We start from the raw sequence: 25621 nt of genomic DNA on the forward strand, positions 1-25621 counted from the left end.
AAAATGCACATTGAACATACCCATGATCCGGTTATAAGGAAACCCCAAAAACCAATGACAGCACCTAAATGAGGCGTACTAGGTAAGATGAGGAGTGAGGTAGTTTGCCATTGCCTTCCTCGATGGGTCAGAAAGTACTATTGCAGCACGACTGAGCCTATGAGCAGCACCTTTCATAACACTCAGATGCACTAGTCATGCTCTGAATGTCATTACTCAGCACTACCCATACCCCAGCAACTTCCATATTGTCACAGACATGGATGTTGACTGGGACTTCGGTGGAAGCTACACTTTACTCTGGCCTGTGCCAAGAGATGGATGCAAAAGTACTGTATCCATTAAGAAATGACAGCAGGCAGCCATGATCGGTATGATACTACTTTAAAAGAATTACGTCTTTCTGGTCTTTATTGCGCATGAAATTCGATGGTATTCAACTGGCTGACTCCGTAGTGTAACGGTTAGTGTCATTAGCTGCCGTCCTCGAGGGCCCGGATTCGATTCTCGGTACCGCCAGAAATTTAAGAGTGGCAAGGGTTGGCACGTGGTTAAAATGGTACATGCAGCCAACACCACCTAGATATAAGGCCTGAGCACGAAACCAAGATGGCTGACAATAGAGGCAATCATCATAATGTCACTATGGCATCTTACCATATGTTTTAATTGATCTGGCTACTTAAACCTCAAAATAATTACCCCAAACCCTCATTCTTTCAGATAAAAGTCACTTACACCTTCAAGAAACTATTTCTGAAAAAAATAGGGATAGTTGATACACAAGGTTTCTAAATAATGCTGAAACTCAAGTGAGTTTCAAGAATTAAGGGAATAGCAGAATACCGAAATTCATAATAAATGTTTTATTTTGTCCTCCCACCCACAAAAAAAATTGAAAGCAACAACACACTTATTTAAATAAATGCAGATTTGCATGACATTCAGTCCTGTTGACAAATAACACGTTTCTTCCTCGTCAATACATTCTTTGACATGGAACTTTTTTTCTTACAATAATTATTCAAAAGAATGTTTGTTGAAGTCCACACCAGTTTTCTACAAACACATTCTGATGTATGTCTGTTATTGCACATATCTGGCTCCCACAAAAGTTCTTTATCATGAATAATTTTCATTGTACTCTCACATGCAACCTCCCTATGATCATTTACTAAAAGAAACTCTGTTTCAAAATCTGTACATAATTTGTTACTACCAGATAATTATGTATTATTACATTGATAACAAACATTTCAGGGAACAAAAGCCTACCCCTACTCTTATTTCTAATTAGATTATATGCCTCATCATCAGCATCAATGAAGTCCTCAGTAACAAGAATTCCTTTACAGTGTTCACATTTCAAATATTTTGAGACACTATAGCAACAATAACCTGCTAAATAGACTAAAATTGGCATGTCATTGTTACAGTTTTCAATATCGTGTAAACTTATATGTACATCTATGCTCTTACACAATGAATTATCAAAATCCAAAAAGGCAGAGGATTCAGGAGGCGGGTCAGAGAACTCATCTACTTCAATCTCCCCAAATGCGTTTGATCTTATCTTTAGAGTCAGTGATGACAGTAACCTTAACTTCTTTTCAACTTCAAACAACTGCCTCACAGAAATATTGTACTGCCCTCCTGCAAGCTGCCTATATTTCCCAAACCTGTCTTCTAATATGTCTGTTTGAAATTTTCCTAATAGGACATATGCAAAATTAAGTTTTGACAAACAATATTCTATCAACATCAACAATCCTTCAGTTGTCAATATCAAAGCAGCCATTGTTTCAGATGATAATGAACCTTTTACACCTAGATCTCTCCACTTTACTAGCCATTGTAGGAATTTCTTCAAATATTGAAGCCCTTCCCCTGAATTCGAAGAGACTGGACACATTAAGCTGTTGTTGAGCCTTAACCCTTTACCTGGTGTTTTGACATTGACAACAGCCCACCAATCTATTATTATTTTGATATATGAGGCTGTTTCTTTATAATATGGTAGCTTACACTTTTCACCCAACACTTTCAGCCCTTCTATAACATTGTCATTGAAAACTTGCAGAACTAATTTTACATTATGCCTTTCAAATGATGAAGGACTTAATGCTTTGAGAGACAGACCATAACCATATTTTATGAACTTTTCATGCTCAAGATCATATAATTTCTTAATTGTAAGAAAAGAAGCACACTGCACTGCACTGTTATCTTCAAAATCAGGGAAGTTCATGCACATATTCTCATCCTTTCGATTTAACCAGTTATTGCGAACACATTTGAGCAAGTGAACACTATCAAACACAAAGAAAAGTGGTCTGCTCTCATCAGCAGGGTGCGGGTAAACACATTTCAATTCATTTTCAGATGAAAATATTTGCATGCATTTTCTGTTTACAGAACTATTATCACTAACAACACAAACAACTTTAAACCCTATTTCCTCTAATCCTACAATAACTTTTCTTAGTACACCATGCAAATATTCTCCAGTAATTGATTTTACAGGTAATATGTGAGCTACTTCCTTAAAATCAGATAACAAACTTGAAACCATAAAACAATAAGCACCTGTTGCTAACTGCTCATCATTGAATGCTTTGCCAACAACATTACCACCTTTATAGTCCATTAATGGTTTAACATGAATTTCATCCATCATAAGCACAATGAACTTATCACTATCATTGCCAGAAAATTTATCCCTTATATACTTCAGGAAATTGTTATCGTGCTGTTCTATTCTAGGATCTACTTTTAAAGAAGAAGAAAGCCTCCTGATAGTACATGGATGAGGCAGATACAATAAATTGAGATGTCTGAGGTATGCATAGCAATGGGGTGAAATGGACTGCAATATTGAAGATAAAATCAGAAAGGATGGACTATAACTCCTCCTCTCGTGTGACCAAAGTGCAATCTGTTCAATCATGAATTCAAGTTGTCCTTTTAGTCTCGGTTCTAACATGCTGACTTGTTTCAAAAGGTATGCTGCTAAACCTAAAATGTCATTAGTGCTGTTTGCACTGTGAACCTCAGAACTTAACGTGTCAACTTTTTCAAGAAGCACTGAAATTTCATCCAAGTCCTTTACAGACTGTGGGAAATGAAAGTTACCAATACTGTCTAATTTTATGTTCTTATAGTATACACTTAACTCCAAAGTTTCATTGATAACTATAGAACTAATTATTTCAGGTTCAGGGTTCAACACAATTTTAACTATTACTATATTTACACCTTTGTGAAGTATGTCCCATGATTCACCTACATTCAGATTATTTAACTTGTCTTTCAGGTCAGTGAAATTAGAAAATGTTATTCTATTCTTGTGTAAATTATATTCTACTTCACTCTCCTCGATTGCTGCCTGGATATTTTCATTTTCTCTTCTTCTTCTCTTCTCTTCAGGACCTTCTCGACACGTTTTTGAACTACTCAAATACGCTGGGCAATTTGGCAAAAGTGAAGGAACAGCACTGGGGATAAGTCATGGAACCTTCAGTGGTAGAGTTATAAGCTGTCCATCCTCACAGTGGAACTCAGTATGTTTCCTTATTTCGGACGGATTAAAATGTAATTCACAAACCTGCAATTACAGACAATCAGTTAACCTAACCTGAACGAATTTCACCATACATGTTAGAGGTTAGATCCCGTCTAACCTAATAGCCATTTTTTTTCAGATATATTATACTACCATCTCTTGATTATATTAATATATGAACACACTATGAAATAAAACATTTGCGAATAAAAAATGCTTAACCTAGTATCTAGTTACTTACCACTGAATACTTCGTTGGAACGAAATTCTCGCGCTTTATTGCACATATCCATTTCTTTTTTAGATCTTCATCTTTCGGAAATCTAAAAATCTGTACTTTGCTATTGGCACTGTAGTTTCCCCTACAATTAGGCACACAACATTTGTAGACCATTATTGTATTTTGTATGACAAAATTACGGATCACTTTCACAAGGCATTGCCTCAACAGTCCGCCATTTTCCTTTTAATCTCGACACCATGCACAGGCCTTATATCTAGGTGGTGTTGATGCAGCTCACCTCCATTGGGGGTGTACCTGAAAAGAACTCCACCACTTTGGGATAAGGACACGATTTTCTCAGACTCGTTGGCGGAATGGTCAGCGTACTGGGCTTCGGTTCAGAGGCCCCGTGTCCGATTCCCGGCCGGGTCCTGGATTTTAACCTTTGTTGGTTAATTTTAATGGCTCGGGAGCTAGGTGTTTGTGCTGTCCCTAACATCCCTGCAATTCACACACTGCACATAACACTATCCTCCACCACAATAACATGCACATGGGAGATGCCGCCCATCCTCATCGGAGGGTCTGCCTTACAAGGACTGCACCCAGCTAGAAATAGCCACACGAAATTAAAAATTAATTAAAGATTTCAACTACTGCAATGGATGTGGAGGAAGTACAAAAAATAAATTTGAAGTGGAAATAGATCTTTTTAACAGACACTCCTCATTTAAGAAGGGGGCTAAAGGAACAGTATTACTATTAACATTAGAGAAGTATTGAGAAGGGCATAACTTGTAACATAAGTTGGATTTCCGTTCTCGTACACCGTCCGATCGTCACAAAAATTGTGAAGTACAATATTAGTAAGGTTCATATCTCCATTATTTTTATTTTAACCTCTTCTAAAATGCATAAATGATTTTTTTAGAGTTGGCTTTACGTCGCACCCACACCGATAGGTCTTACAGCGAGAATGGGATAGCAAAGGGCCAGGAATGGGCAGGAAGCGGCTTTGGTCTTAATTAAGGTACAGCGCCAGCATTTGTGTGGTGTGAAAATGGGAAACAAAAAAGAAAATCAACTTCAGGGCTGTCGAGAGTGAGGTTCGAACCCACTACCTCCCGAATGCAAGCTCACAGCTGCGCATTCCTGACCGCACTGCCAACTCACTCGGCAAGCATGAATGTTCTAACGTGTTCGTACTTTTATACTCTATATGATGAATCCAATGGTACTGTGCGAGTTTTCAACCGCAAACGAGAATTCAGCTTATCTGAGGAGAATTTTACAACGTCCCTACACTTAAGAACCGCTAAAATGGAAAACGATCACACAGATGATTTCAGTTGATCACATTATAAATTTCCGTTTCCCACTTGAACAATGGCACTGAGCCTAGTGAAGTAGAGGGGAGGAAGTAATTTCAACAAACACACATTTACACAACTGTCCCTGTGTAATAATCATTATGTTAAAAGGAACCAAGCCGTACTGTAGGCAGGTAATTATACAGCTAGGCGAGGAAGAATATTTCACAATATGTTAACGGACAGAACAATGGACATATATAATGTTTTATTAATCAGTGGATTATAAGGTGTCGATATTATGAATTAAGAAATTCATGCGTGCTAGGCATTCAAGTGAGTACTTGACGGAATCTTGTGCAACTAACTCCGTCATTTGAGGCGTGGTAGAAAGAAACTGATGGGGAGGATGGATTTGCTTTTGTGGTGAATATGCCGACATGCGTGTGACACGAAGGAAAAACCACTGGCTCAATTTTATATTGTAGAAAATCGGTGCTCGAACACGATACTACAGTATGCTACTTTCGAGTTTCGATCTCGAGAAGATAATCAAATTGCCCATCCAAGCATGTTTCTCAGTGCGCCGTATTTATTTTCCCAATTTCACCACTTCTCATCCGATACCACTTTCGAAACACAATCAACATTTGACACACTTTTTCCTACCACTTAGTCACATCATAAGATACAGGAACTCTTTTGTTGAAAAATGAAATGAAATGGCGTGTGGCTTTTAGTGCCGAGAGTGTCCGAGGACAAGTTCGGCTCGCCAGATGCAGGCGTAGGCGATCTGCGTGTCGTGATGAGGATGAAATGATGATGAAGACGACACATACACCCAGTCTCCATGCCAGCGAAATTAACCAATGATGGTTAAAATTCCAGACCCTACCGAGAATCGAACCTGGGACTCCTGTGACTAAACGCCAGCGTGCTAACCATTTAGCCATGGAGCAGGACACTCATTTGTTATTTGCGCTGTATAATACAACAGTGGAATGTCATCTCCGTCCGTTAGAGTGACCAAAACTGATAGTTCGGTTCTGGTATTATTTTTTGAAGGTGCTCAAATATGTCAGATTTGTGTCGTTAGATTTACCGGCACAAAAAAGATCTTTACAAGCTGCAATACGTCACACTGGCACAGACTGGTCTTATAGCAACAATGTTATTGGAAAGGGCTAGCAGTGAGAAAGAAGCGGCCGAGACTTTAATCAAGATACAGTCCCAGCAATTTGCGCGGTGCGAAACTGCAAAAATACGGAAAAGCATCTTCAGGGCTGCCTAACCACACGGCCAACTCGCTCGGTTACGAAAAGATCTCCAGCAGGACAAAGTTCTGGCACTTCGGTGTCTCCGAATACAGTAAATGTAATTTGTGGGACGTAAAGTTAATAACATTATTATTATTATTATTATTATTATTATTATTATTATTATTATTATTATTATTATTACCCGTTAGGGCAGCATTTTTGCAAGTTCAGGTTTCTCTTATTCAAACTGCTCTGTCATGACATGCTATGTAATTTGTATTTAGATCATCATGAGCTTATGTAAATTGTATATGCAAATTCTTACTAGTAAGGATAATCAAATTTCTAAATGATAATACACAGTTAAAAAAAATTAGGGGAACATGTTTTGTAACGTATGGTATGTGAATGTTAATTTGGTTGATGGGGTTCCAATGGCCGTACAGCATCCCTTGAGACCTTAGCTACTCAGGGTATGTCAAATCGAAGTTGTACTCCATCTGTAGGCGTAGCCATGCATTAAACTGTCAGGTGACCCCTCAAAACAAAGTGAATAGCGGTGCGTCCGGGTGTCGTTGTGAGGTGCACAGACTACTGCGGTCATTTGGGCACATTGTACGTCAACCAGCACATCCTATGAGACGTCTTAACGAAGTTCAAGTCGCAAGGGCCGTCACTTTGATCCAGAAAGGATGGACATTTCGTCGTGTTGCTGTGGATCTCAATGTCTCTCCGTCAGTTATTCAACGCTTGTGGAATCGCTACAATGAGACAAGCCAGTTTACAAGGAGGGTTGGACAAGGTCGTGGACGCATGACAACCCCACAGGATGACCGATATCTGACCATTTGTGTGTTGCGACGTCGTTCAGCAACAGCCAGAGAACTGCAACAAGATCTCAGGAGGGTCACTGGAGTCACGGTGCCTGACCAGACAGTAAGGAACTAGTTAAGAGAAGTGTCATTACGACCCAGACGTCCTGTTCGAGTGCCCCGTTTAACGCAGCAACATCGCGCAGCTCGCCTTCTGTTTGCCCGTACCCACGTCAACTGGCAACTTCGCCAATGGAGACCTGTGTTGTTCACTGACGAGTCCAGATTTCCCCTGACACAGCGTGATGGACGCCAACGTGTATGGAGATGCCGTAGTGAACAGTACATGCCAAAAGTTGTCCAGGAAGGCGACCAATTTGGACAAGGTTCTGTGATAGTGTGGGGTAGCATCAGTATTGATGGCCGTACGGGTTTTGTCATCGTCCGCGGTAAACATACCGCTGCGGGGTACATCGAGCAGATCCTGCTACAGCATGTGTTGGTTACTGCATACGGTATTGGTCCTGAAATCGTATGCGTGCACGACAATGCCAAGGCTCATGTAGCGCGCATCACCATAGCTGCTTGCGAGAACTGGACATTCAAGAGATGGAATGGCCAGCAGTGAGTCTCGACATTAATCCCATCGAGCATGTGTAGGATAGGCTTGACAGAAATGTTCGCGGGCGTCCTGTTCCAACACAGACTCTCCAAGACCTCGAACAGGCTCTCATTGAAGAATGGGACCTGATACCGCAATGTGACCTACGTAGACTTAAACGGAGCATGCCACGTAGGTGCTAAGCAGTGATAAATGCTCGTGGAGTACATACACCATAGTGAAGCTCTCCATCTGTGATAAAAAATCCACCCCTTTTTCGCCCCTATTTGGGCATAAGTTGGTTTTCTGCAAACAAACGCGAATCCATGGAAGTTCTTTTGTGTACTTCAAAAGTAAAGAATAAAGTTTTAGTTGGTAATATAGCTGGATGAGGTATTGTTTTGTGGAGCATGGCATACGATCAAAAACAGGTTCCCCTAATGTTTTGAACTGTGTATTATAACAATGATAATATACTGTCTTCCTTTCTTCCTTAATCCGTTTATCCTCCAGGTTTGGTTTTTTCCTCGGACTCACTGAGGGATCCCATGTCTACCGCTTGAAGGGCAATTACCTGGAACGTGATACTTTGGGTCGAGGATACAACTGGGAGGAGGACGAGTACCTAGCCTAGACGGCTTCACCTGCTATGCTGAACAGGGACTTTGTAGGGGATTTGAATATCGAAAGGGATGAACAAGAGAGAGGACGGAAGTGGGAAGCCACGGAAGACCACTTCGAGGATGGCTGAGGTGGGAATCGAACATCCTATACTCAGTTGACCTCCCGAGGCGAGTGGACCCCGTTCCAGCCCTCGTACCACTTTTCAAATTTCGTGGCAGAGCCAGGAATCATATTCGGGCCTTCGGTGGTGGCAGCTATGAACCCTTGAACCTACCATTCCATCGTCGGTTTTCTGCCTCGGTTGCTTCGGTAGAACAATTTTGATTCTTAGATCTTGAATTCGTGTAGGATTCTTTTCTGTCACTTCATTTACCGATCGACGGAGTTCAGAGGAGAGCATGGCTATTTCAAATGGGGAGACAAATTGTGCTTAATAAAATTTATTGAACGAAATCGTGACTATCAAATTTTCTGAATAACTAAGAAAAAATGGAAACAAATACATTTATCACAAAACGTTATAGGCCAGTCACGTTGTATAACGTGAACGGCGAAAGTATCTTGAAATTTACACTAGTGTCTTCCCAAGTTTGAAAATACAATATAAGATTGGTGGGCAGCAAAACCAGAAAAGGAACAGAAAATCTGAAAATCCGGCAACATTGACACAAACGATAACTGAGACTTAACCCACACGATCCGTGGGAAATCTGACATTCAACAATAAATCCCAGATTTACTTTTAATTAAGGTTATCCACCAGTCGAATATCCTCTCGGATACTGGAACTTCTACCCAATGGAATCTTAATAGAACCAAATTAATTATCAGTTGCTCTGGGTAAGTTACAAAATATTATTTGAAAGAATAGTGTTTTTTACAAGTTAACAGCCGTTATCGCAATCTGAAATGAAATCACACTACGTTCTGTCATCTCGTGACACCTTTAACTAATACATAAACCCCGATGCCGAAATATGCATCACCCCAAACGGACGTTCAGAATGAATCAACAACACTTGATCCGAGAGGATTTTACGTTACATCGTTCTGAAGGGAAAAACTGCGAAATGCAGGGAAACATTAACTCACGATGCGTTTAGAAGAAACGGTAAACACTGAAGTTAATTACAAGTGATAAATCACTCGAGATGTCTTCTAAATCAACTTCCAGGTTATAAAACAGTTACGTATCCACAAAAAAACAAAATATTTCCATTTCTACGTAACTACATCTACAATTACAAATCTGTCTACCTACACTTGTCCCCTTAAATTAAACTACAAGTGATCGGTAGGTCAACCTCTCACCTAAGTAATTTGAATAATGTAAAATAAAATACACTATTATAACAACTGACGAATCGAAACCGCATGCGTAGTGTAAATTCCTCAATACAAAAAACTGAGTGTAAACACACTTCACTATACCGTACACCCGAACAATAAATCTCGAAGTAAAAGAAAAACAATGAAAATAGAAAATGAAAGGTAATCGAGCTTGAACGCACGCGGCTAAGTAGTAGGGATCAGTCTTAATTAGTCAGGTTTCCACGTGGGACAACTCCTACATTTAAACCTCTACAGATGCAACGCTATTATGGGAGCACTTTCCAGCTAGTAAACATTATGCCGAAACGTGGCTTAAATAGAATAATATCTGCTAATATCTTAAATACCTGCATCCACTACTGCAGACACTATCATCATTCAAATCGATTAATAACATGCCTAAACTATGACTTGGCTTTGTACAAACGGCGTCCTGACCCTACCGTTGAGCCAACGTTACAGTGCCTACACACCTCTAACAGTAATTATGTACATGCGGTATCCCGAACCTATCATACAGACAACACTTTTTTTTTGCTAGTTGCTTTACGTCACACCGACACAGATAGGTCTTATGGCGTCGATGGGACAGGAAAGGGCTAGGACTGGCTAGGACTGGGAAGGAATCGGCCGTGGCCGTAATTAAGGTACAGTCCCAGCATTTGCCTGGTGTGAAAATGGGAAACCACGGAAAACCATTTTCAGGGCTGCCGACAGTGGGGTTCGAACCTACTATCTCCCGAATACTGGATACTGGCCGCACTTAAGCGACTGCAGCTATCGAGCTCGGTACAGCTAACACTAAAGTGTCTACACTGCTCTAAGAGTATTCATGTACATGCGGCATTCCGAACCCATCGTACAGCCAACACTAAAGTGTCTACACTGCTCTAACAGTAAGCATGTGCATGCGGCATTCCGAACTCATCGTACAGCCAACACTGAAGTATCTACATACCTCTAACAGTAATCATGTACATGTGCCATCCCGAACGAGTCGCTACGGTAGCTGAATGCCTCTAACAGTAAGCATGTACATGCGGCAACCCGAACCTATCGTTGAGCCAACACTATAGCATTTACACATCACTGATACTGTCGGGCGAAATCGAAAATTTAAAACAATGTCCGGATATTTAAATTTAATTCTCATGTAAATTCAAACACATGGAGTAAAACCCGCTACAGAAATGAACTGGAATCTGGAATACACTTAACTATGTCCATTTCCGACGATAAAGAGTGAAATTGAAATTAAATAACGGGTTTGAATAGCTCAATCTATCACTCATTAAAATTTAAACACATAAAGTTCGCTAAATAAAAGTAAACACAAATCTCGTCTGATATTACGTAATATTACTGTACGACTCATTGGCTGCATGGTCAGCGTTGAGGCCTTCGGTTCAGAGGGTCCCGGGTTAGATTCCCGGTCGGGCCGGGGATTTTAATCGTCTCTGATTAATTCTTCTGGCCCGGGGACTGGGTGCTTGTGTTTGTTCCAACACTTTCCTCTTCATATTCACACAACACACTAAACTACCAACCACCACAGCAACACGCAACAGTGATTACATCCCTCCACATAGGGTTGGCGTCAGGAAGGGCATCCGGCTGTAAAACAAGGCCAAATCCACATGTGCGACACAGTTCGGACCCGCGACCCCACAAGTGTGGGGAAAAGCGGTAGAAAAAGAAGAAGATTACGTAATATTACTGAAAACAATAATCAAAACCATCATGATTTTCGCGCCATAGCCTAGAGTGTGAGGCTCCAAATAACCTGCAATGTCAACACTCAAACCTTGTGTCACTGTAAATTCTCCAGTGAAGTAGACTCTCATCAGTACACACAGGGTAAACTTCTAATTTGCTAAACTCACTCGTCACCCGCAATGCTTCCAATTCGCGATGAATTTCGCCTCGTAAAGGTACAGAATAAAATTCAGTTTCCAATAACCAAGTATTACCTGGACAGTGTGTAAGAATGTATTTTGTTCCTGAGGTCTGTTATAACAGCAGGCACTTCACTGGTATCAAATAGAATCGTCAACTTGACTTAACTGGCGTTATCTACAGTCTTATGTAAAATAATAATCATGAGAGAATATTGCTTGTACTTAAAATATGCGTCACGACGCACTCACTTTGATCTGACAATCCTTACATTTTCCACTCGCTCTGGTTAACATAATTCAGGATCGCTGTAGGATGTCGCTCCTCTTATACAGCCTGTTTCGGAAATATTACACATCAACATATACATCCTGTCACAAAAATACCACTCCATCAAACTACAGGGCTTTTTCTCTTCGCCATCCGGCTTAGAACTTCCCACTCATGAAGTACAGGGCTTACCGTGCCTCAAACTTTCTTCCTAATTATTCTCATAACTATTTCATTCCTCATTCCGATCCATTTTCTTCTGGCGCTTAACAACATAATAGGTACAAGTCATCCCATAACCAAACAATTTGATAATAATCTCAAAGTAGCTTCTCAAAATTTTAACAGACCTCAGATGCATGTCATGATTCTTTCTCTCAAATACACGGTGTCACAAAATTAAATTTTTCAAATGCCAAAAAATTATCTCACTTTACTGGATTTCGATATGAAATTGTAAGACTCTCCAACACAACTGCTGAATGCATTATTATTATCTCAATATAGTCAGAATGTGATTATTATTATTAATAATAATAATAATAATTGACCTAATCACACTTAACCGAGCCCGATAGCTGCAGTCGTTTAAGTGCGGCCAGTATCCAGTAATAAAGTGGCGTCCGGCTAGTAACGCCACGGGGAGACGTATCACAAGGAAACAAACAAAATTAAATGCCACAAAACACAAAATAAACTAACCCAAAAACAAATGTGGAAGAGTGAATATTGAGTACAAGGGACCCATTTCCCAAGCAACAAAGGCGTGAGATCAATAAGGGTACCAGAACAAGCATCTACAAGAAAAAATGTGTACACCCGTTTCTAAAAAGACTACTATAATTAATTCAATAAACTATACAAAACTTTACATCATTAGCAGGAAATAAATTTGTGAAATAAAATCTATTTTATCTAGGTATAAGAAAAATTAGAAATTTAAGTAAATAAATACCGTAATTAAAACCTCATTTACATAGTATTTTTCTTAAAAAGGAAGAGAAATTTGGTTAAATATAGTGCCTATACATTAAAATATTAATTTTATAAATCCTAAGGTGAAGTTATTAACGATCAAATATAATATATCTTAATTAAAATAAATCTAAATAATCTTGAGGTAAATAGTTCAACGTTTTAAAACTAAATAATAACCCTAGTAACCTAATTAGGAGCTCCTTGAATTAACTTAAAATGTACCATATTACATCCCATTTAGACTTAAAAATAAATAAATTTTCTCAGTACCATTGTCGATGGAGGTATCCACACAGAACGTATAGCAAAAGAAGATAAATACCATTACGTGTCGCACCAAACTAATTCACCAAGGCGTATCTTGATGGAAAAATATCAGTCACATAAGCAAGCCCCACAAAAGAGAACCATCCTATCATAGCAAAATTAAACTCCACCAATTTTAAACCCCAACAGAAAGAAACGATAAATCATAATTCACATGCCATACACTTCAAGACAGAACCAGGTAATACAAAATGTTAGTGTACCGGTTGGTACACCTCTACGCCGCACATTTGAATTTTCCGCCTTAAAGTACCTTTCTACTGAAGAAACCCTGAATTTAACAACTGAATCAACTCTACGGTTTATCAGAAGATGTCACTGAGTGTTTTTGATTTGCTTTTGTTTTTCATTGATCAAGAAGTGTGGACATTCTCTAACAGAAGTCTCTACCAAAAAGCTATGATAACGCATTCTGGTGTGAAGGAATGAACTTTCTTGGAGAAATTCTTTATTCATAAGTTTTGTCCGTACTAATTTTGTTCTGTCATTTGTGGGTTGGCAATATTAATCCTTTCTTTCCGCCCGTTTTGAATGTAGCCAATCCGGAATTTCTGTAATTAATTTTCGGCCAATCGGGGCTTTCCTCTTCAATTTTGTGTGTAACTGTGTACTGTAGCCAATAAACGTTTGAGGGCGGGTTGTTATCATTCATGAAAGATCTCAAACTTTCCACGAGGGTATTAAAACTGCCCTCCTCTGCGAACCATGTGACCTTGCCGCGGTGGGGAGGCTTGCGTGCCCCAATGATGCAGATAGCCGAGCCGCAGGTGCAACCATATCGGATGGGTATCTGTTGAGAGACCAGACTAACGAATGGTTCATCGAAAGGGCGGTAGCAGCCTTTCGGTAGTTGCAAGGGCGGCAGTCTGGATGATTGACTGATACGGCCTTGTAATAATACTCAACATGGCTTAGCTGTGTTGATACTGCTACACGGCTGAAAGCAACGGGAAACTACAGCCGTAACTAACTCCCGAGGACATGCAGCTCTCTCTGTATGAATGATGTACTGATGATGGCTTCCTCCCGGGTAAAATATTCCGGAGGTAAACTAGTCCCCCATTCGGATCTCCGGGTGGGGACTACACGAGAGGGGGCGATCATCAGGAAGTGAAAAGGTTAGCACAGGATAGGGTGGCATGGAGAGCTGCATCAAACCAGTCTATGGATTGATGACTCAAACAACAACATTAAAACTGCTGATTTTCTTGTCTCCGGGCCGCTCGAATATCATCTAGCTCAGTGTGTGAATATGTAGCAGGGAGCGGGAAGCACCTCGTTCTTCAGGCAGCAGCTCTTCAACAAGGTAATGGCCGTTTAACATCTTTTCTTGCTAGCTCAGCAGTTTAAACCGCGGGGCAGGTTCGAAACCTTCAATATGTAAACCATAACTTAAAACATCTAATCCTTCCTATCTGGTAAAACTTCATTTATCTTGAACTGGAATTCGGAGATAGAGAGTGCCTTACCCTCTCGAGCTCCCCTTCATTTTTGAATTTGAGGTGACTACGTTTTCGTAATCGTTTTTCTCTTCCTTCTTAATGTGTTAAATTTATTTTGTAGGCTAGTCACCTCCATAGATTGGGATTAGCCCCTGTATTATCGGCCGAGTGCCTCTTAGGTTTTAAAATGTGTATTTAGGAGGGCTAATTCACGCCTCCATTCCTTTTGCTTTTTGGGCCGTTTTATTAACCTAGTATTTGTCCACTAAGACCCAAGTAGAATGGGTACAAGCTACCCCTGTTTATTTTTAAGTATGCCTTAAGGGCAGTTAAGTGTAAAGTCCGTTTATGGCCTCTTAATAGGCTTGAAACATTGAGAGCGGGTCAGCTCTTTTTGGTATTTTGAAAGGTGCCTCGGGGAGGCGTGACATTTTGATTGCTGGGAGCTAGTGCTCCATGTAATTAGGGGCGTTCTGCCGTTTGGTATTTTATGGTTGTGAGCTAAGAGCTCAAGGATTGACGAATTTGGGCTCGTAGCCCAGAATTTGTAAAGACCCCTTATCTTGTGCTTTCTTTTGTAAAGTTGCATTGTACCTGATTTTCTTTGATATTTCACCTAGTGAAAATTGTTAAATGTTGTTATCTGTTGAAAATATAACCTTTATTTAAATTTTAAATTCATCTTTAAAACTTGTAGTTAGACCCATTCCAGCCCGCACCTTCTTTCACCTCTGCCTTCCACGGATAAATCCGTAACAGTTAGTAAACACATATTCACAAATACACGCTTGTGAGGGAGCAACAACAATAGTCATCCGTACACAACGGCAGAATCCCCCACGCGAGATAAGATAATAATAATAATAATAATAATAATAATAATAATAATAATAATAATAATAATAATAATAATAATAATAATAATAATACAGTTACGTAACGGCCAGGAAAATATAAGAACATATAATCAACAATTGCGGATACGCCACGGCTCGAGGTGAAATAAGCCAACCCAATAATGCAAAAATGACGACACAAACATATTAAACCCTCCATCAAAAATGTCCTTACATTCTACTGAAGCACTATACGTAAAATGAATAATACCAAAATTTTCTACCACCAAATAGACCAAAACATAACTATCTACCTTTAAATTAATTTTAATAATAATAATTATTATTATTATTGGTAAAATGTGTGTATCAACAAGAGATTGCTCCGTGCACAATTCAAAATGTACCGTCATAAGGGAGAAACTAACGCGTATTAAAATAATGAAAATACCGTAAATAGAACAAGATTGTCAAAATAAAATTTACGTCAAACACCGGCATAATTTACAAGCAACGGGCTGCAATAAATGAAATGAAAACACTAGCATAAAGGAAACATCTCGAGAAGCACACAACAAATTTAGCAGAATAAAATAAATAAGATGAAAAATAAAATGGGAGATGATCAAAACACACCAGAAGGTCACCGGACAACATCACAATGCCCATACGACGGCTCTAAATAGAAGTCCACATGACGAAAATGAACGAAAAGGAATCACGCCTCGCAAAAATATATACACCAAACTACCGAGGCGCACACAAAAAGTTTGAATAAATTTATCAACAAATAAATAAGGGAGGTACTTAAATAAATGAAGAAAACTACATTACCACATAATCCATAATGAATTAAGCAGCTGAGCAACCACAGTCACTCTTTAAAACTAATACAACACCATTTTCATATTAAACGCGAACGCTATATATTATTTCAAATCCTCAATCCCTGAACGGGGTACAGAACACCTTTCACCCCATGCCTAAACTAGGCAGGTTCATTTCGCAAACTGGCCTTTGAGACCCAGCCTTGAGCGTCATTCTCCAGCAAGTTCAAAAAGCAGACAGCCGTTCCTAAAGCGGCCAGCACACAACAGCCGACTAGCGAGTCACGCGCTCTCTGTCTATCACCGTTTAAACTCACTACAAGTTCCACTGCGCGCGGATATATGGCATTAATGTACACATTTCAGTCATTTGAATACACAATGTTACCAACATAGAAGTATAAAAGGGCCGATGACCTTCGATGTTAGGCCCCTTAAAACAACAAGCAAGCAGAAGAATAAAATGCGCACTGCATTTGCTCCAACAACACATACGAGAAGTCCAGAGATAAAGTGCAGATATACGAGGACGTATACCGTCAGATTTCAAGTTTATTCCAATATTATAACACCACAGGTTCGAGCCCCACCGTCGGCAGCCCTGAAGATGGTTTTCCGTGGTCTACCATTTTCACACAAGGCAAATGCCGGGACTGTACCTTAATTTTTTTTTGCTAGGGGCTTTACGTGGCACCGACACAGATAGGCCACGGCCGCTTCCTTCCACTTCCTAGGCCTTTCCTATCCCATCGTCGCCATAAGACCTATCTGTGTCGGTGCGACGTAAAGAAAATAGCAAACAAAATCACACTTAAATTTGTTATCTTTACTTTGTTATTGTTACCGTGTTTTTGTGGTAGTTAGAGGTGAAAGAAGGTGCGGGGTGGTGAATAGGTCTCAAGCTACGAAAGTAAAATTAATTTAAAATTTAACAAGGTTATATTTTCTTTTCAAACTCAGAAATAACAAGAATGGCAGGTACAGAGTAGCAAGGCAACAAAGAGCAACAATAGTATTTACAGGTTTTGGGCTTCGGGCCCCGAACTTCCAATTCTCGAGCAGTTAGCCCGAATTTACATGTACATAAGGTTTAGCAAAGGGGCAGAAAACCCCAATCATGCCCAGGAGCACTTGGTCCGAATTACACAGTGATACCTCCTAGAGGCACGCAGAAACAAATTGCAAAAGAGCGATCCGCTCTCAAAGATTTAAGCCTATCACAAGGCCACACCTAACTCTACTTTCAAGCTGTCCTCTAAGGACGTAAGCACAGGGGTAAAATACCCAACCTACTGAGGTCTATTAAGCGATAAATGGATAATTACATGACCTCTAAAATACCAAGTTGAGAGGAGGCGAACTGCACTCCTAATACATTTGCTTTTAAAACCTAATCTGGCTCTAGGCCACAAATGCAAGGGCTAATCCCATACTAAAGAGGTGACTTTAGAAAGAAACAAATTTACATAATGTTAAGGAAGAATAGGTTGAGAAAATAAGTTCACCTCAAAACAATATGAGTGGGAGCTCGAGAGGGTTAAGCACTCTCTATCCCAATATGTAGTTTAAAAGATAGAATAGATACAAGTTTCTTTACATTTTAAGGAAGGTTACATAATGGAAAAACTTCGGACCCGCCCCGAGAGTTAAACTGCTGAGCAAGCAAGAAAAGAAGTAATTAATCGGCCATTACCTGGTTGTTGACTGCCGCCGAAGAAAGAGGCGCTTCCCGCCCCCTGCTATGTACTTTACACACGAAAAGATGGAACAGAAGTGGCACAGAGACCCTAAAATCAGCAGTTTATATACTCTCGCGGAAAGTTCGAGGCGTTTTAGGAAGGAAAACACCCGCCCACAATTTTTTTATTGGTGGTTAAAGAAAACCCCTACACAAGATGAAGAAGAAACACATCATTGGTGGAAAATTAATTTAAGAAATTCGGGATTGGCTAAATTCAAAACAAGGGGAAAGAAAGGGTTAATATTGCCAACTTAAACAATGACTGAAAGAAATTTAGCAAAGAACAAACTTTTGAAATAAAATTTTCTCCAAAGAACAGTTATTTTTCTTCGCACTAGGGTGCACTATTGTTGATCTTCAGTAGTGTCCTCTAGAAGAGAAAGTTCACACTTCTTACTACAAGCAAAACAAAAATACGTCGAAAATGACACAGTTCAAAAACTCCAAAATTTCCAGGTAGTGACATCTTCTGAGAAAGTAGAAAATTAATACCGTAGATAAAGTTCAGACTTCCTCCAGCAGAGGAGTTTCAACTGGCGCAAATTTTAAATAAGCGGCGTGGAGGTGTACCGCCCGGTACAGTTATAATTACAACTTTTACCGGTGTGAACATATTTAATTTTTATTGTAATATTTAATATAAGATTTTAAGAAGTTTAACACAGTTTTACGTCTCACTGCTACACATGACCGAAAATCGCACCTACAGTGTTTTCCACGGACATGACACAAAATCGTAATCGCAACACACTTAATTAGACACACGCTACGTATACAACGCGGTGTCATGTTTTACTAATTTAAGAGGACAAAGAATTACATTTCTAACTACAAAGAGATAATATTGGAATAAGACAGACCTGTAATTGTGCTGATTGATATGGCGTTAGTTTGGCTGCATTTAGCAAGCCAGCAACATCCAACTTAGTGCCTCATAATGATAGGTGGCATTCTTCACATAAATACTAACTTATCAATTATCTACACTGATTCTGCAGTTCTTGATTCAACACAAATTAAAGCTTCTTCTGGAAAATTATAATCTAATACTCGTACAAAAATATTTCGAACCATAAATTACAGAAATGAAAGACGTGATGCACTAAATTGTAACCTCGCTCACTGCTTGGACCGCATGAAGCTACTAAAGTCTAACGGCCAGGTGTTCGTTCCTGTGTATCCGTGGGAAGAGATAACGTTCGTCTCACCTTTTCACCTGCAAACCAAATGTTTCCCCCGTGGTCAGGTAACCAAAGATCGTGTTAACAGTCTATATAAGCAGGCAGACGTTAATCTCCTTTACAGAAGTTCATTGAAAATGAAATGGCGTATAGCTTTTAGTGCCGGGAGTGTCCGAGGATATGTTCGGCTCGCCAGATGCAGGTCTTTCTATTTGACTCCCGTAGGCGACCTGCGCGTCGTGATGAGGATGAAATGATGATGAAGACGATATACACACCCAGCCCCCGTGCCAGCTAAATTAACCAATTAAGGTTCAAATTCCTCACCCTGCCGAGAATCGAACCCAGTACCTCTGTGACCAAAGGCCAGTACGCTAACCATTTAGCCATGGAGCCGGACACAGAAGTTCATTAAAATCTTCGTAATCACTAAGTCACGGTATCACAATGTTCCCATCGCACTACGATTACTACAGAATTGCTGTTATTTAACTTAATATTTTTCCAACTTTTGCCTTTCCTGCCACTCTGAAGCCAATACGGCTTTGGTCTATGACCTAGTTCTTAAATATTTGTAGGTTCTCTTCTTGGTGTCGACTGTCGCAGGATCACGCTCGCACTGATGAAGGCTGAGTGCTTCTCTAGTGGTCACAGGGGGTATTTATACTAAATTTAGAGATGCGGTACAACGCGTCCCCTTTGTTGCGCAATCATCCCATCTTCTATACCGTTGGACCGATTTTTCTGAAACTCACACCAGAGATTCCACCTACTTTGTCGATCACATTGGCGCTGTTCGTTGATTTCCCCTGCTTCTTTCATGAGCGTAATTAATTAATTCCGTGGGTGACTTCCCCGCGTATTCTGACTGTATGACCTTGCCTCGTGTCGTTCCCACTCTGCCGATAGACAGGCAAACTTCTCCCTGTGAAGTGAGCTCCATCAAACGAATCCAAAAATTCTTATTAATTACTTCCTCCCTAATGACATTGCCGAAATTTCTGAAACAGGGGTTATTAGCCAAAAATTTATTATCCATTTCCCGAGGTCTTCCGCAATGTTCCATTCTTGCTCGATGCTCTGGTCACCTCCTGCTGTGAGTAACACGCAAGGAACACCAGGATTTCTATTTACGAAGTTGGATGCGCGTTTTTCTTTCTCGCAGCTGACCATACATAGCCGTGCGTCTGTTCTTCTGCAATGTAGAATTATGGGCTCAGCTAATCACACTAATCACTACACTACAGAGGCGGCTGATAAGGTACTGTAATGTACATAATTTCGTTCATACTACTTCCATAGTATCACTGTGGTCTGTACCATCATTCTCCTCCTCCTCCTCCCCCTCCTCCTCCTCCTCATCATCATCATCGTCATTATAATTATTGTACCTGGGTTAAACCTTCCCCAGCTAATTAAACTGTGCGCCTGCTTGACGGCCAACTATGCTAAAGGACTTGAACTTGAAAACTACCAAAGAATTTGGCCTTCTACAGTTAGATGGCTCTACTATCGATTTGTTTGCTCCCTCTACTGGATTAAAAACAAACCAGTTGATAGAGTAATGTTTATTTTAGGAGTTGGTAAACCTTTTCTGAGGATTGTTTATTTTAATGTACCGCAGCTGTCAACACTTCAGCTGGTTCCTCCTCGCCTGTAATCTATTATCAGGAGTTTGATAAAATGTTCTTTAGTCAATTAAAGGCGGGGGTGTGTATAGGAGCCCAGCCTATCAGCAAAGAGTTCGGGAAGCATCCGCTTATGGAACTATAAAAGCAGGCACATTAGGGTCGTCTTTTCTGTATTGTTCCAGTGCTTTTGAGTGCGAATTGACGGAAGCCTAGGAGGTAGGGGCGAGGCTGGCTTGAAGAAGATCCAGCGACATTAGGTAATGGCAGAATTTACGCAAACATGTGATAGTGCCTGCGGGTAGTCTGAGGGGAAGGTTTCAGCCGTTTTCTTTTAATGTAATTTTGTATACTGGTGGTTCAAATGTAGGATTATCGACGAAGTTTGGGGACTCTATTGCCTACGGGAAAATATGTAATGTAAGGGAACAAAGAGTGATAACCCTCTGTCGTTCCCATTCAACCTTGCTATTTGTGACTAAAGTTTTCAAACTCAATTTTTTTTTTAAATTTGTCTCTGCTTCCTCTTTTAGTCCCCCGTTCTAGTATAGGATTAGCCTCAGGGTCATTAGGCTATAAGCCCACTTAACTAACCCCATTGCACTACAGTCCCTGAAAGGCCTTGGCCTAATAAGCGACCGCTGCTCAGCCAGAAGGCGTGCAGATTGCGCGGCGTCGTGTGGTCAACACGTGAATCCTCTCGGCCGTTATTCTTGACTTTCTAGACCGGGGCCGCTATCTCACCGTCAGATAGCTCCTCAATTCATATGACGTACGCTGAGTGGACCTCAAACCGGTCCTCAGGTCCAGGTAAAAATCCCTGACCTGACCGGGAATCGAATCCGGGGCCACAGGGTAAGAGTCAGTCACGCTACCCCTACACCACTTAGGTTCTTAGGAATTTCTATAAGGAGTTTAGGTGTTTCGCCTCTTTGCCTTTTGTTCTGTGGCCTGTTTGGTGCAACCTTTTCTTTTCACTAGTTATGCCACGTAGTATGGGCAATTATGCCCCTGTTTATTCTGTAACAGTTTCTTCGTTTTGGTTCCCTTTAGGAACAGTGCTCAATCTTATTGTGCAGCGATTGATAAGCCTAACATGGGGTAGCCATGTATGAACACTCTAAAGTGAGGTCATCCGATGGGTTACCTAATGTAATTTCAGTATATCAGAATAAACTGACTGCCTCGGCGAGGCTAGACTATGGTATTTTGGAGCTGAGATTTCTGTGTAATGTAACTGATAGGAGCCAATTTTGCTCTTGTAAAACACTGTACTTGTCCGGAGCAATTATGCTCTTCTCTATTTGGATTTAACAAACTAGTAATTATCGCAAGTTTTTGTAACTTACCTGATGTTCGGACTTCTAAGTCCCCGATATGGTTAGAGCTGACGAGCTCATTTATAACCTGTTTTATTGCTTGTTAGTCATTCAGATGTTCTACCTCTCAATTTTAAATAGGGAAAAAATAAAATTTTAAAATTTGTTACGTTAAATGCTGCTCTAAGTAATTCCTTGTCCAGCCATTCAACGCAGGCTCTCTCTAGTCCTCTGTGAGCCACGGAAACTCCGTAACAATTATTATTACTATTATTATAGTCGGCCTCTGTGGTGTAGTGGTTAGTGTGATTAGCTGCCACCCCCGGAGGCCCGGGTTCGATTCCCGGCTCTGCTACGAAATTTGAAAAAGTGGTACGAGGGCTGGAACGGGATCCACTCAGCCTCAGGAGGTTATCTGAGTAGAGGTGGGTTCGATTCCCACCTCAGCCATCCTGGAAGTGATTTTCCGTGGTTTCCCACTTCTCATCCAGGAAAATGCCGGGATGGTACCTAACTTAAGGCCACGGCCGCTTCCCCCTCTTTCCTCTCTATCCCTTCCAATCTTCCCATCCCCCAAAAAGACCCCTGTTCAGCATAGCAGGTGAGACCGCCTGGGCGAGGTACTCCACAATTGTATCCCCCGACCTAATGTCTCACGCTCCAGGACACTGACCTTGAGGTGGTATAGTTGGGACCCCTCTCTGATTCCGAGGGAAAAACCGACCCTGGAGGGAAGCAGATTAAAATTATTATATTACTGTCATTACGACTACTATGTTGTCTGTTTATACGGGCTGAGTGGCTCAGACAGTTGAGGCGCTGGACTTCCGACCCCAACTTGGCAAGTTCGATTGTGGCTCAGTCCGGTGGTTTTTTCAAGGTGCTCAAATACGTCAGCCTCGTGTCGGTAGATTTAATGGCACGTAAAAGAACTCCTGCGGGACTAAATTTCGGCAGCTGGGTGTTCTTTAATATCTGTAAGGTGTTGCCTCTGTATTTATTTTTTATTTTTACCTAATGTGGCTCGCTCTAAGGCCTACAAAATAAATCTAATCCAATAATAATAATAATAATAATAATAATAATAATAATAATAATAATAATAATAATAATAATAATTATTATAATAGTAATAACTGTATTGTTCATTGATTGATTGATTGATTGATTGATTGATTGATTGATTGTTGCCTTCTGAGAGGCCTTGATAAAGTATTTTATTTGACGGCATGGGCGACCTGCGCTTATGGATATGTAATTATTTTTCCAAATCGATTAACGTCGCGCCGACACAGATAGGTCTTATGTCGACGATGGGACAGGAAAGGGCTTGGAGTGGGAAGGAAGCGGCCGTGGTCTTAATTAAGGTACAGCCCAGACATGTGCCTGGTGAAAACGAGGGATGCGATGGAAAACTATCTTCAGGGCTGCCGACAGCTGGGTATGAACCCACTATCTCCGGAATGCAAGCTCAAAGCTCCAAGTCCCTAACCGCACTCGGTAAGAATTTCTTTCTTTCTTATAATGTCGTGATACAGTATATGGGTAATTAATAGTTTCAAAATGATCGAGTACATGTCGTCTACGTAGAGCAATTGTTGGCATTAATAGGTGCCATCCTCGGGGTTTGGATTCAATTCCCGGTACTGCAAAAAATTTAAAAATGTCAGGAGGGGTGGTATGTAATTAAAATTATGCATACAGCTCACTCCATTGGGGGTGTTCCCGAAGGGAGCTGCACCACCTCGGAATTGGGACACGAGTTTACTTTATCGAATACATGTTTCGAAAGAATAGAGTGATTATTTATCAGCACTCATAAAAGTCCAAAATCACACCTGTTGAGCGTCGTAGAGCTTGTGGGAAGCACCTCTCATTTAAGGCTACCGTAAATCGTGAGGCGAGCTCCGGAACTTAGAGTCTCCAATATTTTTTTAACTATTTGTAATTAAGAAATAAAATGTCAACAATAATATTTCAAACACATACTAGGCCTATCTAGGTACTTTATTCCAGGTCAGAACTTGCAGCGTGACCCTGACTTTGAACCGTTCGAATTCCTTTTTTAAAAACAGTGTTTGAACTAATAAGTTTGCTACTTCGCTGTCCGGCTCCATGGCTAAATGGTTAGCGTGCTGGCCTTTGGTCACAGGGATCCCCGGTTCGATTCCCGGCAGGATCGGGAATTTTAGTCGTAATTGGTTAATTTCTCTGGCACGGGGCTGGGTGTATATGTCGCCTTCATCATCATTTCATCCTCATCACGACGCACAGGTCGCCTACGGGCGTCAAATCAAAAGACCTACATCTGGCGAGCCGAACTTGTCCTCAGACACTCCCGGCACTAAAAGCCGTACGCCATTCCATTTCATTTCATTTCATTGCCACTTCGCTAGGAAATTCGCTAAAATAAATATTATTGTGTTCTCTCAGTAGCTATCACTGGATAAGTGGTAGAATAAAATGAGCTAAAGCTTGTGGAGTGAGTGAGACTCTGATCTGCAATCAGCCGAGGTTAAGAGCACTTCAAACGCAAAACGCGTGGCTGCTCCCTGTTCCTCGATTCCTAACAGTAAAATAATCGCAGTAAAATTCCACCTTCTTTACTGCAACTTCATCTCGGTGTAGTCATAGAGTTGATATATGACCATTCGTTTCCTTCCGTGCAAACAAGAGCATAAGAATTGAGACACGTTAAAAGTAAAGATTCAGCGAATCAGATATCAAACACGCTCGAACTTCTGATTGTAAACTTCAGCGTCTACTACAGTAATCTAGGACAGTGTTTTGTTAATTTTTGGTACCACTCCCCCTACTGATATATCTTTAAAGTACTGCCAAGATCTACATTCTAAAGATAGGAGGGAAAAACAAAGTTTAAATTACTAAACTGAGAAAGGACAATCCTCAACCAGTTTTCAGTCATTCGACTATGTCAGGAATGGAAAGAATGAAGCCCCCAACTAGCAGCGAGGATAGGAATTGTGACGGCTGCCGAAGCTTGGGGCAATCGTTAAAGGCTGACGGATGAAATGAAATTGGAGAGTGTCGCTGGAATAAAAGATGACATGGAAAACCGCAGTACCCGAAGAAAAACCTTTCCCATCTCCGCTTCGCCCAGGACAAATTTCACATGGACTGACCGGTATATGTACCGCGGAACCCAGCGGTGAGAAGCCGGCGCGCTGCCGCTTGAACCACGGAGGCTCTTTTAAATACTAATGTGTATAATGCATTTTTACGAATAAAACACTGACTGTTTGACTGAACTAATTTAACCGAGGATGACCCAATTGGCACCCACACACACACACACACACACACACACACACACACTTATACTCGACAATGAATGACAGAACTTCAGGCAATTGCAAAAGTATGTTTTCCTCGCAGTGTCTCTTTGGCTGACAGTCTTTACCTGGAATAGACAACCCTCCGTAATCTTCACTG

The sequence above is a fragment of the Anabrus simplex genome, chromosome 1 (assembly GCF_040414725.1).
Source record: "Anabrus simplex isolate iqAnaSimp1 chromosome 1, ASM4041472v1, whole genome shotgun sequence".
NCBI classification, from domain to species: Eukaryota; Metazoa; Arthropoda; class Insecta; order Orthoptera; family Tettigoniidae; genus Anabrus; species Anabrus simplex.